Genomic DNA, 15,541 nt, shown 5'->3' with positions numbered 1-15,541 from the left:
TCGACGTCACCGCGGGCGGAAATGGCTGGGCCTCCTTATGTAAACAGAGATGGCAGCGCCCTATTGCCATTAGCCACGGTAGCGGCTAAACTTCCAAAGTTCAATGGACAAGGTAAATGGGAAGTTTTTTTCACTCAATTCGAGTTGTTGGCTAGAGCCGGGAGGTGGTCTGACGAGACGAAAGGGTTACAGCTTGCCCTGAGCCTGGCAGAGGAGGAGTCGGAATGCCTGCTAACGCTAGCCCCGGACGAGAGGGGCGACTACGGTGCGCTAGTGGAGGCATTGGGGGGCCATTTCGGCAGCGATGCACAGCCCAACATGCTGCGGATTGAACTGAGTAACAAAAAGAGACTTCAGGGGGAATCATTAAAGGCGTTGGCAAGTGATATTCTGAGCCTGACCAGGCGGGCTTATGCAACTATGCCGATTGGGGTGCAAGACGAGCTGGCACGGGACAGTTTTATTTGAGCGCTCTCCCCCACCGAACTGGGTAAGCATGTTCAGATGTCGGACCCAGCATCTCTGCGGGCTGCAGTGGAGATAGCCAGGAAGAGGGAGCTGATCTGGGGTGAGGGAGTGAGAGTGGAGGTTGCCAGTCAACCAGAGGTGAGACCAGCGGCGGCCGGCGTGCCGGGGGTCACCAAACCAGAGTGGGTCGACGAGTTGGGCGGGTTAGTCAAGACCGCTTCGCTTGTCATTGAGAGGAGCTCCAGACAACATCGCAGTGTCAGCTCAACTCCCATTGTCTGCTGGGGTTGTGGCCAGCCTGGCCACATTCAGCGGGAGTGTGGCAGATTCTCCCGTCACCAGGGAAATGACAGCGGGTTCTCGCGCAGAGGGCAGCGCGGGCCCACCCCTCCGCCCCCGAACCCACAGTAAGCAGAAGAGGTACCCAGCAGCGCAGGCAAGAGGGTGAGGACCTGCTTCCCCAGGGTGTAGCTGCCACCATGTTTCCTAGTCCGGTAGTTGTGGTGGGACACACCACCATTGGGGACTTCTGCAATGTCATCGTCAAGGTAGAGGGGGTGGAATGTTTGGCCCTGGTCGAACCACGGGCTCTACAGTAACCCTGGTGAGACCAGACATACTACCTGTTGGGGTGCGGGTGGAGCCAACCCTTGTCCAGCTACGGACTGTCACGGGGGAGCTAGCCCCCATGTTAGGGAAGTGTCGGTTGTCTGTGACTGTGGGGGAAGAACTGTGGGGTGTCCGGTGTGGGTAGCAGCGGTACAGGACCCCCTGTATACTGGGAATGGACTTTTTGAAAAACTGTGGGGCTCAGTTGGACTTAGCTTCGGGCACTTTGAGGCTGTCGGGGGGGCCCACAGTGGGAATGACACCTTCGGGAGGGCCAGCAGGGGGCAGGGCTGTCCCTCCGTCTTCCTCCAAGCTTGCCAAAACTCCACTGGTCGTCCCGGCTGCTCCCTTGGTCGTTGTGCCATCCCAGCAGCTGTCTCCGGCGGCAACGACCTTCACTCCCCATAATGGTGCAAGCACAGGCAGCCCAGTAGCCCAAAACACACTGGCTCCTTCACCCCATCAGCCCGACGGGGGGAAGGAGGAAGTTATCGACGCCGTTGAGGCTGTGTGGCTGAAAAACTGTCAAGGTCTGGATGAGAGACAACAGAGACAGTTAAAGCAGCTGCTGTTTGACTTTAAAGATAGCTTCGCTTGGGGGGAAGATGAGGTAGGGCAAACGCACCTGGTTCAGCACGACATCGACACTGGGGACAACCAACCCATTAAAATTCGGCCCCGTTGCATTCCCCTTGCCAAGAGGGAAGCAACAGCCACAGCTATTGCTGACATGTTACGGGCTGATTTCATTGAGCCATCAGATAGCCCATGGTCCGCGCCGGTCGTCATGGTGCCTAAGAAAGGGGGTAAACTTAGGTTTTGTGCGGACTACAGGGGCCTAAATTCTGTCACCACTAAAGACTCTTACCTCATACCGAGGATCGATGAGTCGCTAGACCACGTCAGAGGGTCCTCGTGGTTCTCTTCCCTTGATATGCGCAGTGGCTACTGGCAGGTGCCCCTCTCGCCTGGGGCACGTGAAAAAACTGCCTTCTCCACGGATAGGGGCCATTGGCAGTTCAAGGTGCTGTGCTTCGGGCTTTGTAATGCTCCTGCCACCTTTGAGAGGCTCATGGACAGAGTGCTGGCGGGGGTTCCGAGAGACGAGTGTGTCGTGTACCTAGACGACATATTGGTGCACGGCACATCGTTTGAAGGGGCACTGGGGGCACTTAGGCGAGTGCTGGAGAGGATCTCGGGGGCGGGGCTAAAATTACACCCGGAAAAGTGCCATTTCATGCAAAGGGAGGTGGCGTTCCTGGGTCATCAGCTGGGTGGTGAGGGCATCAGCACGATGCCAGACAAAGTGGAGGCTGTGAGGGGGTGGCCAGTTCCAAGGGGGAAAAAAGAGGTTAAGAGCTTCCTGGGTCTGGCATCCTACTATCGTAGGTTTGTGAAAGGGTTTGCGGGGATAGCAGCTCCTTTGAACAACCTTCTCAAGAAGGACACTGTTTTTCAGTGGACCGAAGAGCACCAGCGGGCGTTTGAGGCCCTCAAACGTGCCCTGGTGGAGGCCCCTGTCCTGTCCTCACCAGACCCGAACCGTCCGTTTATCCTGGACACCGACGCAAGCAATGAGGGCTTGGGGGCTGTGCTGGCTCAGCGTGGTTCTGACGGGGAGCACGTAGTAGCTTATTACAGCAGAACTTTTGATAAGGCTGAAAAACGCTACTGCGTGACAAGGAGGGAGCTTTTGGCTGTCGTGGCAGCAGTACGCCATTTCAAGTACTACCTGGGGGCCTGCCGTTTGTGGTGCGGACGGATCACTCCGCCCTGCAGTGGCTTCTCTCCTTCAAGGAGCCAGAGGGTCAGATCGCCCGCTGGTTGGAGGAGCTGCAACCCTACGACTTCCAGGTGGAGCACAGGGCCGGCCTTCGCCACAGCAATGCAGACGCCTTGTCCCGCCGCTCGTGTGTTGAGGACGGCTGTGGGTACTGCGCCAAACGGGTGGAGCGAGAGAGGGAACTGTGCATGGAGGAGGGAGTCACCGCCACGGTGAGTCAGCTGAGGGTGACAGAGTGCCGGGAGCTTGAGGCTGTGGAAGTCGGGGAGTGGAGGCGTCGCCAGGAGGAGGACGCAGAGCTGCGTCCTGTGCTGGGGTGGGTGGAAGAGAGAAGATGACTGCCATGGGGGGAAGTAGCCCCTCTATCACCAGTCACCATAGGACTGTGGGCTAAATTCTCAGTCCTTAGAGTGGCTGAGGGAGTGCTCCAGAGGGGGTGGAAAAAGCCAGCTACTGGAGAAATTATGTGGCAGGTAGTGGTTCCCAAAAGGCTGCAAGGGAGCGTGTTACAGCAGCTTCACGGGGGAGTAGGCGCAGGGCATTTTGGGGTCTCCAAAACGTTAAAGCGCGTACGTAAAGGCTTCTATTGGGCCAGGCACAGGAGGGATGTGGAGGTCTTTTGCAGGCAGTGCGACGAGTGTGCTGCTAAGAAAGGACCTCCAGGTCAGTCACACGCCCTCCTACAACAATTCCCAGTAGGGGAGCCCATGGAGAGACTGGGGTAGACATAGTTGGACCGTTTCCAACCACAGACAGCGGTAACAGGTGGATTCTAACTGCTATGGACTACTTCACCAAGTGGCCAGAGGCTTACGCTCTCCCAGACCAGGAGGCAGAAACAGTAGCTGATGCGTTGGTAGGGGGGAATAATCAGTCGGTTTGGGGTGCCACAGTCTATACACAGCGACCAGGAGAGAAACTTTGAGTCACGGGTGTTCTCAGAGTTGTGTAGACGGTTAGGCGCGGAGAAGACGCGCACTACTCCGCTTCACCCCCAGAGTGATGGGCTGGTGGAAAGATTTAACAGAACATTAGCACAACAGCTGGCTATCGTTACCTCAAAACACCAGAGAGATTGGGACACCCACTTACCGTTTATTCTTATGGCATGTAGGTCGGCTGTTCAAGAATCGACTGCGTGCTCCCCAGCGCTACTAATGTTAGGTCGTGAGTTGCGCACCCCAGCCGAACTGACGTTTGGCCACCCTCCTGATAACGACGACGGGGTTTTGCCTGGCCCGAACTATGTTCATCGTCTGCAGAACCGGTTAGAAGCGGCTCACACCTTCGCAAGAGAGCAACTCGAGAACGCAGGAATGCGCCAAAAGCGCCACTATGACTCACGCGCTAGGGGGAGGCACTTTGGAGCGGGAGAACGCGTGTGGCTTCACAACCCCACGCCGCAAGAAGGGGCGGTGCCCAAAGCTGGACAGTGCCTGGGTGGGGCCGTGCCTGGTGATAGAGAGAGTGGGGGAGGTGACGTACCGGGTGGAGGTTCCCCCACGGAGCAGGAAGGTGGTGGTCCATCGGGACCGATTGGCGCCCTACAGAGGCAGGAAAACGGTAGGGAATGGAAGTGAGGACTCTGATGTGAGTACACGGGGACAGTCTAGCGAGGAGACTCTAGTGCAACCTGAGCCTGGGACGGGGGCTGCCTCTTCGGAGGGCGCTGGAAATGACATTGGGGCAGATGAGTGTTCTGGGGGTCCACCAGTGAGAGTCAAGGGGAGGCACAAGAGACTGATGCGACCTCCGGGTCGTTTTAAGGATTTTGTTTTGTAACCCTAGGGGCTAGGGTTTAGAAAGGGGGGGGGCTATGTAACGACCCGGTATTGTGTTCTGTGTTCGTGGGTGTGTTATCGTTCTCATGGGTGCTAGCAGGGTTAAATATGCCAGGACAGATGGAAAGGTTGGGGGGTATGATGGGTAATCCCGCAGGGTTTTGGAATGCTTAAATAGGGGTTACGGTCTCATCTCTCTCTCTTCTGTTCGGGACCCTTGACTTGACAGGTTATATTTGTGTATGTTCGAGGTTTAGCGGCGTGGGCTGTGGCCTGAACAATAGCCCATTCAGGAATAAACCTGTGTTCTGCCTGTACACCTGGTGCCCGTCTCTCTTTTACTTTATGACCCAGCTGGGTCATTACAATACATTTCGTAACGATTAGGTTGTTAGGAGTTTATTGGTAAACAGCCCGTCTGGTGTTCGACCTTCCCAAGTTCTCTCATGTCACCCCGCTCCTCCGCACACTCCACTGGCTTCCAGTTGAGGCTCGCATCTACTACAAGACCATGGTGCTTGCCTACGGAGCTGTGAGGGGAACGGCACCTCCTTACCTTCAGGCTCTGATCAGACCCTACACCCAAACGAGGGCACTACGTTCATCCACCTCTGGCCTGCTAGCTCCCCTACCTATACAGAAGCACAGTTCCCGCTCAGCCCAGTCAAAGCTATTTGCTGCTCTGGCACCCCAATGGTGGAACAAGCTCCGCAACGACGCCAGGACAGCGGAGTCACTGACCACCTCCCGGAGACACTTGAAACCCTACCTGTTTAAGGAATACTTGGAATAGTATAAAGCAATCCTTCTACCCCCCCCACCACCCCATAAAAAAAGAAGAAAAAAAGTGGTTGTCCCACTTGCTATCATAAGTTGAATGGACCAATTTGTAAGTCGCTCTGGATAAGAGCATCTGCTAAATGATGTAAATGTAAAAAAAAATGATATGTAGAACACCTGACATCCCGGCAACTTTGAGGAAAGAAAAACACTTACAGTGGGGAAAAAAAGTATTTAGTCAGCCACCAATTGTGCAAGTTCTCCCACTTAAAAAGATGAGAGAGGCCTGTAATTTTCATCATAGGTACACGTCAACTATGACAGACAAAATGAGAAAAGAAATCCAGAAAATCACATTGTAGGATTTTTAATGAATTTATTTGCAAATTATGGTGGAAAAAAAGTATTTGGTCACCTACAAACAAGCAAGATTTCTGGCTCTCACAGACCTGTAACTTATTCTTTAAGAGGCTCCTCTGTCCTCCACTCGTTACCTGTATTAATGGCACCTGTATGAACTTGTTGTCAGTATAAAAGACACCTGTCCACAACCTCAAACAGTCACACTCCAAACTCCACTATGGCCAAGACCAAAGAGCTGTCAAAGGACACCAGAAACAAAATTGTAGACCTGCACCAGGCTGGGAAGACTGACTCTGCAATAGGTAAGCAGCTTGGTTTGAAGAAATCAACTGTGGGAGCAATTATTAGGAAATGGAAGACATACAAGACCACTGATAATCTCCCTCGATCTGGGGCTCCACGCAAGATCTCACCCCGTGGGAGTCAAAATGATCACAAGAACGGTGAGCAAAAATCCCAGAACCACACAGGGGGACCTAGTGAATGACCTGCAGAGAGCTGGGACCAAAGTAACAAAGCCTACCATCAGTAACACACTACGCCGCCAGGGACTCAAATCCTGCAGTGCCAGACGTGTCCCCTAGCTTAAGCCAGTACATGTCCAGGCCCGTCTGAAGTTTGCTAGAGTGCATTTGTATGATTCAGAAGAGGATTGGGAGAATGTCATATGGTCAGATGAAACCAAAATAGAACTTTTTGGTAAAAACTCAACTCGTCATGTTTGGAGGACAAAGAATGCTGAGTTGCATCCAAAGAACACCATACCTACTGTGAAGCATGGGGGTGGAAACATCATGCTTTGGGGCTGTTTTTCTGCAAAGGGATCAGGACGACTGATCCGTGTAAAGGAAAGAATGAATGGGGCCATGTATTGTGAGATTTTGAGTGAAAACCTCCTTCCATCAGCAAGGGCATTGAAGATGAAACGTGGCTGGGTCTTTCAGCATGACAATGATCCCAAACACACCGCCCGGGCAACGAAGGAGTGGCTTCGTAAGAAGCATTTCAAGGTCCTGGAGTGGCCTAGCCTGTCTCCAGATCTCAACCCCATAGAAAATCTTTGGAGGGAGTTGAAAGTCCGTGTTGCCCAGTGACAGCCCCAAAACATCACTGCTCTAGAGGAGATCTGCATGGAGGAATGGGCCAGAATACCAGCAACAGTGTGTGAAAACCTTGTGAAGACTTACAGAAAACGTTTGACCTGTGTCATTGCCAACAAAGGGTATATAGCAAAGTATTGAGAAACTTTTGTTATTGACCAAATACTTATTTTCCACCATAATTTGCAAAAAAATTCATTAAAAATCCTACAATGTGTTTTTCTGGATTTTTTCCCTCATTTTGTCTGTCATAGTTGACGTGTACCTATGATGAAAATTACAGGCCTCTCTCATCTTTTTAAGTGGGAGAACTTGCACAATTGGTGGCTGACTAAATACTTTTTTCCCCCACTCTATATGGGAGTAGTGCCTGGTCATCACTAGTTACCACAAACAAAGCCATAAACCACGCCCATTACTACAATTAATGTTATTAAAATGAGATATTTACCCTAACCTTAACCACACTTCTAACTTCATGCCTAACCCTAAATAAATACAAATAGGATATAGACATTTGACTTCGTGGCTGTGGTAACTAGTGGAAACCCGATTATCTGCCCTCTCATTGGCTATAATGGTCCCACCTGATCTTGCCTCTTTCCGGTTGCCTTCCATTTTTGAAGACATTTATTTTCTTTGTTAGACCTGCCACTTGAGTATCTGGTCAAATAATGGATAATGTGTTCGAAATCAGTGAAGGAATGTGAACACTTTGGGAGAAAGGTCAGAGTCAGAGATTCCTAAACATGACATAGTAGTAGGCTACTTTGTTGAAGGAAAAAAAATCCCAACAAGTTTTACCGTGAGGTTTCTTTTGTCCAGCCGTTTAAACCGAACACAGGAATGTTTTAAACCGAACACAGGAATGTGGATGATTAAAGATGAAAACTAGGCCTAGACATTTTATACAACACAGCAGGCCTATACTGTTAAAACCAGACTTACCCGACCCATTGTGGAAGCTACCGTTTCTTTGTATGACATTAAATGTTGTAGGCTACAGTACAGTTAGACTACTTTGACTACTTTACAATATAGCTAACGTTAACTAGCTAATGACAAGCTCGTCTCTGCTGCCTGGATGCTTTCACGTTTCTCTCATCTGGGTTTCTTGCTGCTTGCTAGCACACAAGCAGTAGCCTACTGCAGTAGTCCGACTACACAAATTACCAATATTAAATTTTTTCAGTCAGCCCTCGAATGCTAGCTAACTAACGTTAGTTGATTGTAACACTGACACTCTGTGTGCTGACTACAGGTTTGGACGTCACTCTAAAGATGAACCCTCTATCCTGACACCTCTGGAGCAGTGCTGCAGGTAAAACATGGGTGCATTTAGTGGCGATTTTAGCATGTAAATCTTGGTGGGGTAAAAAGAAATAACAAAGTGGGATGCATGTCAGCAAAGCCACAACACTAAACAATACATTAATTGCACTATAACTGTGACAAACGGTGCCCACAAACTGTTAGGGCCTGCATAAAGCTGTCCCAACAGCAGAGTCCCAACACCTTACAACTGCTACACCTGGCTATCAGGGAGCCTTGTCTGGCAGCGAAACAGTGCTTAAACAAATGTTTAAACACTTGCTTAAACAAATGTGGTTTCTACTGACAAATGAGATGTACATAATATGGTATGAGGGGATGACAAGCGGATAAGAGGCAATCCGTAATTTCGATTAAGACATTAATGAGAGCGCTAGGACGGACATAGTCAATATAACTACTTGTGAAATGTACAGCGACATAATTCAGAACACGGGCTGTTCTTACAGTATTCTCCCTGTACACCAAGTCAGAACCGTAGGATAAATAAAGAGGGCAGACAATGAAAGCTCTTACAATATTAGATGATTACATTTCTCAAAAACAGGTTATAGGCTACATGGGCACCATCAAGTCAGATCAGTAGGCAAAATTAAGAGGTGAAAATAGACCAAATTATTAGGATGAGGCACATGGGCAACTAACAGCTTACTACACAACATACACTTAGTATTACTTTCTTAGCTACAGCATACATATCTCCCTGGCATATTACATCATTTATGCAGCAGCGTATAAGACATTGTTGGACTCACCTTGTTGTGTTGTGCTCACTTGAACAGGAAGGTGGTGCGGCGGTCCTTCGTGGGATTTTGCAGTTCCGAGTTAACAGTTGTTTTGAGCGCGCCACAAATCATGCTTAATTGACAGCTTGGCCAATGTTGAATGTTTATAATCTTAGACTTGGGACCACACAGCCACTCCACTGAATAGCAGGCTAGTGATTGCTTTGCAATGCTTGCAGTTAGCCACTGATTCCTTCCAACTTGTGTAATGTTTATGTCCAATGGCCGATGAGCACCGATACGTTTTATCTATAATTTCTCCTCATTATTTATCTTTATATGACAAGGATTAAAAATAATTTGCCAGTAGATTGTCGACTTGATTCATGATAATGACTGCTGGCTAAGATTTTGAAAGTATGATGTTGAAATGATCAGTCTAATCAAAGCTACTGTAGATATAACGTGATATGACATCATTTTATCTGTGGTCAATGACCTTGAGCGTTCTTGGATGGCCACTTCTAATGTAACTATGGCAGCACCCAAGGGGCTAGAATTTTCGAGGTCTACCCTTAGACTTGGCGGTGATGTAGTGTCCCCATGAGTGACAGAACACTGAGCCAATCACGGCGCAACGCTCTGTATTTTCTGGACTGCCTTACTCAATAAAACAAAAAAGACTGTTTGTATGCAGCTTTATTAACTCAATTATATATAATTTTTACATTGTTTGCAAACTGATATGTGACACGTATTAATACCAAAATAACATGCAAAACAGGCAAGCCCCCCCCCCTCAAAAAATGTGGGGCTCAAAACAGGCCCTGCACCACCTGCCCTGAATGACGGGTCGCCACTGGGTGCATGATTAAGTTGTGTTATAATTAATATATATACTCATATGTATAGCAGCTAGAGGAAAGAACATGATAAATGTAAAATATAATTCCTCTTTCTCAACTTTCACTCCATTTCTCTCTCGCTCTCTTTCTCCCTCTAGGATTTGTCGCTCCACCCTCCTGCGTGTCTACGTCTCCTTCTCCCTGCTACAGTCTCTGTGACGTCATGAGGGACTCTCTTTTCCACGATCCTCTATTCTTCGTGGCCCCTCTCTGAGCTGCACCTCTCTGCCCTGGACCGTCGCCTAGCGACCGTGCTCAGAACTGTGAGCCGTTGCCAGGAAGGACAGTGTAGCCGCCATGGAGGCGAGGATGATGTCACTCATTATACGACCTTCGTTACACCTGTGACACATGCAGGGTACACTCTTAGAAAAAAGGGTTCTTTGGCTGTCCCCATAGGAGAACCCTTTTGGTTTCTACATGGAACCCAAGAGGTTCTACCTGGAACTGAAAGGGGTTCTTCAAAGGTTTCTCCTGTGGAGAAAGCCGAAGAACCCTTTAAGGTTCTAGATAGCACCATTATTTTCTAAGAGTGTAGTGTTGCCACGCACACTTCACGACAACACTTCAACCGTCAAAAGAAATTGTCACAACGCATCACCATGTCCATGATGATTTGTGTGACTTCATTGCGTCGGCAATCCACAAGAGTGACACGATGACATTTGGAGTTCCTGGTATCATTTGTTTGGCTTCTAACTGTTAGAGAGGAAAGCTGCATCCCAAATGTCAACCGACATTATATAGGGAATAGGATGCCATTTCAGACAGACTATTTGTTGGTCTATTCTAGTCTGGTGTATGGATGTGATGTTTAAATCACTGTGTACATGTATTGTTAGGCCTCATTAAATAAAGCTGATTATATTGTGTTGTTTAATACATGGAGCGTACTTAGTGAAATCAAGCCCAACATATACTTTGATTAAAAAGGGATAGTTCAACCCAACATTTTACAAAAAATCTATACAATTACAATGTTAATTGCAAGATGTGTATGTAGGCCAGATTCAGACTTGAGATATGTATACTTAACATGGACTTAAGTCAATAAAACATGGACATTAGACAATATTTTGGGACTTAAGTCAATGTTAAGTTCTCAAGTCTGAATCGTGTCTGACGTGAACAACATGGGGGTGTATAGTCTTGTACATTAATGAAATTACAGAAATTATTCCCTAGTTTGTTGTGCCATGACCCATGACACTCTACAACATTATGGGCAACAGTTTCCTCTTGCTAAAACACACTCAAAGAGAAAAAAACAACCAGCGCAATGACCAGTTTGGTATATTATCTTGTTCCCCTTGAGATATACAAAGCAAAGCTTTTAGCCACAGCTCAGTGTCAAGCCATGAGCCCGTGACCAATGTAGAAATTATCCAAGCCCTATAGTAGACCCTATAGTATACTATATTAAACCCTATAGTAGACCCTATTTTTAATAATAAAAAGTCAGAATAAAATAGAAAGACTTCTTTCTTCTGTGCTGCCGACAACGCAGTTTTTAAAGACAATTTCCCTGACGTTTACAATCACATTCACGGTAAATGCTGCGGAGGTTGGCTTAAGTGTTATTACCTTTAAAATTAAAGTGCAGTATGCTTGTCCATAATGCAACTTTGATTGAATCCCAGGCAGTCATCTTTTGTTCAGGTCCTCTGGTGTTCAGCGTGCTTCCAAAATGGCACCCTATTCCCTACATAGTGCACTAGAGGGAACAAGTTACCATTTGGGAAGCATCCAAGGTGTTGTTGTGTTCAGGTCTGTTGCTTGTGGTCTTCTTGGTTCTGGATTTGTTGACTGTGCCAGAGGTCTGTTATGAAAGGAGACACAACATGTCATCCTCAATCTTCACTTCTGGGGTCTCATTTTAAGTAATCATGTAGATGTTAATACATTTAAACCAAACAACTGCTGGTCTGCTTAACATACAAGTGTTGTATGCATTCCTAATTGTCAAGCACAAGTTCCATTTAATTTAAAGAGTCTCTGAGATGTTGTAATGGCTGGACTTGCTCACAGGGTGGCAGCCCTGGGGCGGTTGAATTTCACAGCATCGTACTGGACATCCTTTTTCTGGGGTTGAGGCAGTTGGACAGTGGAGTACAGAGGCACTTCCTGGTTATTGGAGCAATAGAGGTGGACATTGGCGTAGTGAACGTAACCCTGCTCGTCTGTGCTGCAGTAGGGGCCATGGCCATGCCTGAGACGTTGTCATACACTGGACTGGGTCTCCCTGGAGAGGAGAAACGACAGACAATAGAAGCATACCTTGGGACTATTCAATTGGTTCCATTGTACCAGGCAAGATTAATCGAGCACTGATAAAAAGATCTGAAAGAAAACAAATACTTTTTTGACCTCAACTCACCTGTCCATTCCCTGCTGTGCCCCTTGTGTCAGATTTTACTAACAATTAAGTTAGTAACAAATCAAAATGATAAAGTGAAAGATAAATCTTAGAAAGATGCTGACCTGAACCACATGAAGCAAGAGAGACAGAGGATGAGAACCACAACTACAATTCCTATAGCTGCATTCTTCTGTTCTTCTGTCTGTCCCATCAGCAGATGGTAAAGGGTTTTACAATAAATATGTCTAGATCTTTTTGGAGCAAACTTATTCTAGAAGAGGCCTCTGGCCCATCTAAACAAACAGTTAAATGAAGTGAGAAGCAGATGTTGAGCAGATAATGGATTTAATTTCTTGATCAATTTAATACATGAATACACACCTAGTATTGTTGAAATATTATTCTACATTATACAATTATTTAATGGATAATAGGAGTTAATTAAATAAGATACAGCCCTGAATACCCCCACCCACCTCAACATCCCCCTCTACACACAAACGGTTCACTATGACATTTGGCCATTTAGATCAAAATGCATGACAATAAATGGACACGGTACCTGCTCCTAGATCAGCACTCCTACTCCAACACAGTTGATACATATGGATCCAGAGCTGCATATTATGCTAAACAGGTTACCATGGTAATCAGACTTAGTATACTGTTAGAGAATGGGAGATAGAAAACATATTGTAAAGACTCATGTATTGAAACTTTATTTAGGGATCTGGAACCGGTGCCGGAGAGTAGGGAGATAAAATACATGTTTGTTCTTTCTGGTGATTTTTCAGTGACCCTGAATGAGCAAAGATCTTTCCACATAGACAGGAGTAAGGTTTCTCTCCAGTGTGTGTGAGCAGGAATTGAGTTTAATAAGCATACTGAGTAGAACATTGTTTGATACAGCCTCAAATATTTATATATTTTTAAGAGAAATGGGGCTGGCAGACAGGATTTAGTTCCTCGATCCCTGTTGCTGGCCCACTCCAGTACAGTAGGTGGCATAATGCACCATAACATTGGATGCCAAACACCGCTAGACCCCACAGAAAATGTATTTTCATTGTTAGAGTGGCCACTTGAGTATCTGGTCATATAACGGATCATCTGACTTTCAAAGCAGTGGAGGTGAACAAGTGCACACTTTGGGAGGAAGGAGAGATAATTAAGTAATATGACAAATTCCTAAACATGATATAGTTGTGAGCTACTTTGCTAAAGGCAAAAATCCCAACTAGTTTTACTATTATGTTTTTTTTGTGTCCAGCCGTTTAAACCGATCACAGGAATGTGGAGGATCAAAGATGATGAAAACTAGGCCTAGACATTTTATACAGCACAGCAGCCTATACTGTTAAAAGGAAACCAGACTTACTGGATCCATCGTGGAAGCTATTGTTTCTTCAGCGTTTATTACTAAGACAAGAAATGTGTAGGCTACAGTACAGTTACTATGTTGTCACAGTGTTCAGATAAGGATTATGGGGTTGCTGGGAGAGAATTCCAGTCTCAAGGCTGCGACTGATGCACCCCTAGACCAGAGCAATCAAACATCTATTTAAATATCCAAGCTCCATTAATCTTACTTCAGAAAGTTCCCGATCTATAAAAGTTGAGTATAGTCAAGAAAACGTTCAGCAACACCCCTGTCACTAAGAATCCTGTTGTCTGCTGTCGTCTATTTTTACCTGACAGCAACTTGGAACAGAGTTCTATTTGAGTCCAGTAAGACACGTGTTTCTCTGTTGATTGTTTTAAACCTGTTTTATTCTCAGGACCATGACTATAACATTGAGTATTGGGACACAGGGCAACAACATATCCTGGTCTCTTCTACATAATACAATTAAACATTTATAAAAATACATATTTTAATAAATGAATATGCAATCAGCAATGTAAAACAAAACAAGAAAACATGAAACCACATTGCAGATGTGTGTTTTACAATGACATTTACATGCAAGCATTCGTTCTGAGTAACAAATCACCAATAAAAAGTAGAATGGTAAGGTATAAGATATTATCAAGTGTATTTCCAGAGTGAAGAGAGAGCAGTTTGGTAGGAGACCTTACTGGCTGTGAGAAAACAGAAGAGTGTGAGGTCTGTGATTGACATGACCTATAAGTACTGATGGGCAGAGCTGGCTTCCTGCCCCCATGATGCCTCTTCCTAACAACCAACACATCATTCGATTCACAATGAAAATGTGTGTACATCTTTTTGGAGCACACTTAATATACAATAAGGAAAGTTGAAAGATATCCCTATTAAAATCCTTTAAAACAAATGCAACAACATAATTTGACCACACTAATAGGCCTATGGCTTCTGTATTTCTGTATGTCCCATCAGCTACACTAAAACCTGGTGAAGGGTTTTACAATAAATACGTGAACATCTTTTAGGAGCAAACTTAATATACACTACCGGTCAAAAGTTTTAGAACACCTCCTCAAGGCTTGTTCTTTATTTTTACAATTTTCTACATTGTAGAATAATAGTGAAGACCTCAAAAGTATGAAATAACACATATGGAATCATGTAGTAACCAAAAAAGTGTTAAACAAATCAAAATATATTTCATATTTGAGATTCTTCAAATAGCCACCCTTTGCCTTGATGACAGCTTTACACACTCTTGGCATTCTCTCAACCAGCTTCATGAGGTAGTCACCTGGAATGAATTTCAATTAACAAGTGTGCCTTCTTAAAAAGTTAATTTGTGGAATTTCTTTCCTTCTTAATGTGTTTGAGCCAATCAGTTGTGTTGTGACAAAGTAGGGGGTTTACAGAAGATAGCCCTATTTGGTAAAAGACCAAGTCCATATTATGGCAAGAACAGCTCAAATAAGCAAAGAGAAACAACAGCCCATCATTACTTTAAGACAGGAAGGTCAGTCAATACGTAACATTTTAAGAACTTTGAAAGTTTCTTCTGGAGCAGTCGCAAAAACCATCAAGCGCTATGATGAAACTGGCTCTCATGAGGACCGCCACAGGAATGAGACCCAGCGTTACCTCTGCTGCAGAGGATAAGTTCATTGGAGTTACCAGCCTCAGAAATTGCAGCCCAAATAAATGCTTCACAGAGTTCAAGAAACAGACACATCAACATCACCTGTTCCGAGGAGACTGTGTGAATCAGGCCTTCATGGTTGAAATGCTGCAAAGAAACCACTACTAAAGGACACCAATAAGAAGAAGAGACTTGCTTGGGCCAAGAAACACGCGCAATGGACATTAGACCGGTGTAAATTTGTCCTTTGGTCTGGAGTCCAAATTTGAGATGTTTGGTTCCAACCCTGTGTCTTTGTGAGACGCGGTGTTGG

The sequence above is a fragment of the Coregonus clupeaformis genome, unplaced genomic scaffold (assembly GCF_020615455.1).
Source record: "Coregonus clupeaformis isolate EN_2021a unplaced genomic scaffold, ASM2061545v1 scaf0358, whole genome shotgun sequence".
NCBI classification, from domain to species: Eukaryota; Metazoa; Chordata; class Actinopteri; order Salmoniformes; family Salmonidae; genus Coregonus; species Coregonus clupeaformis.
This window is presented reverse-complemented; position numbering follows the sequence as displayed.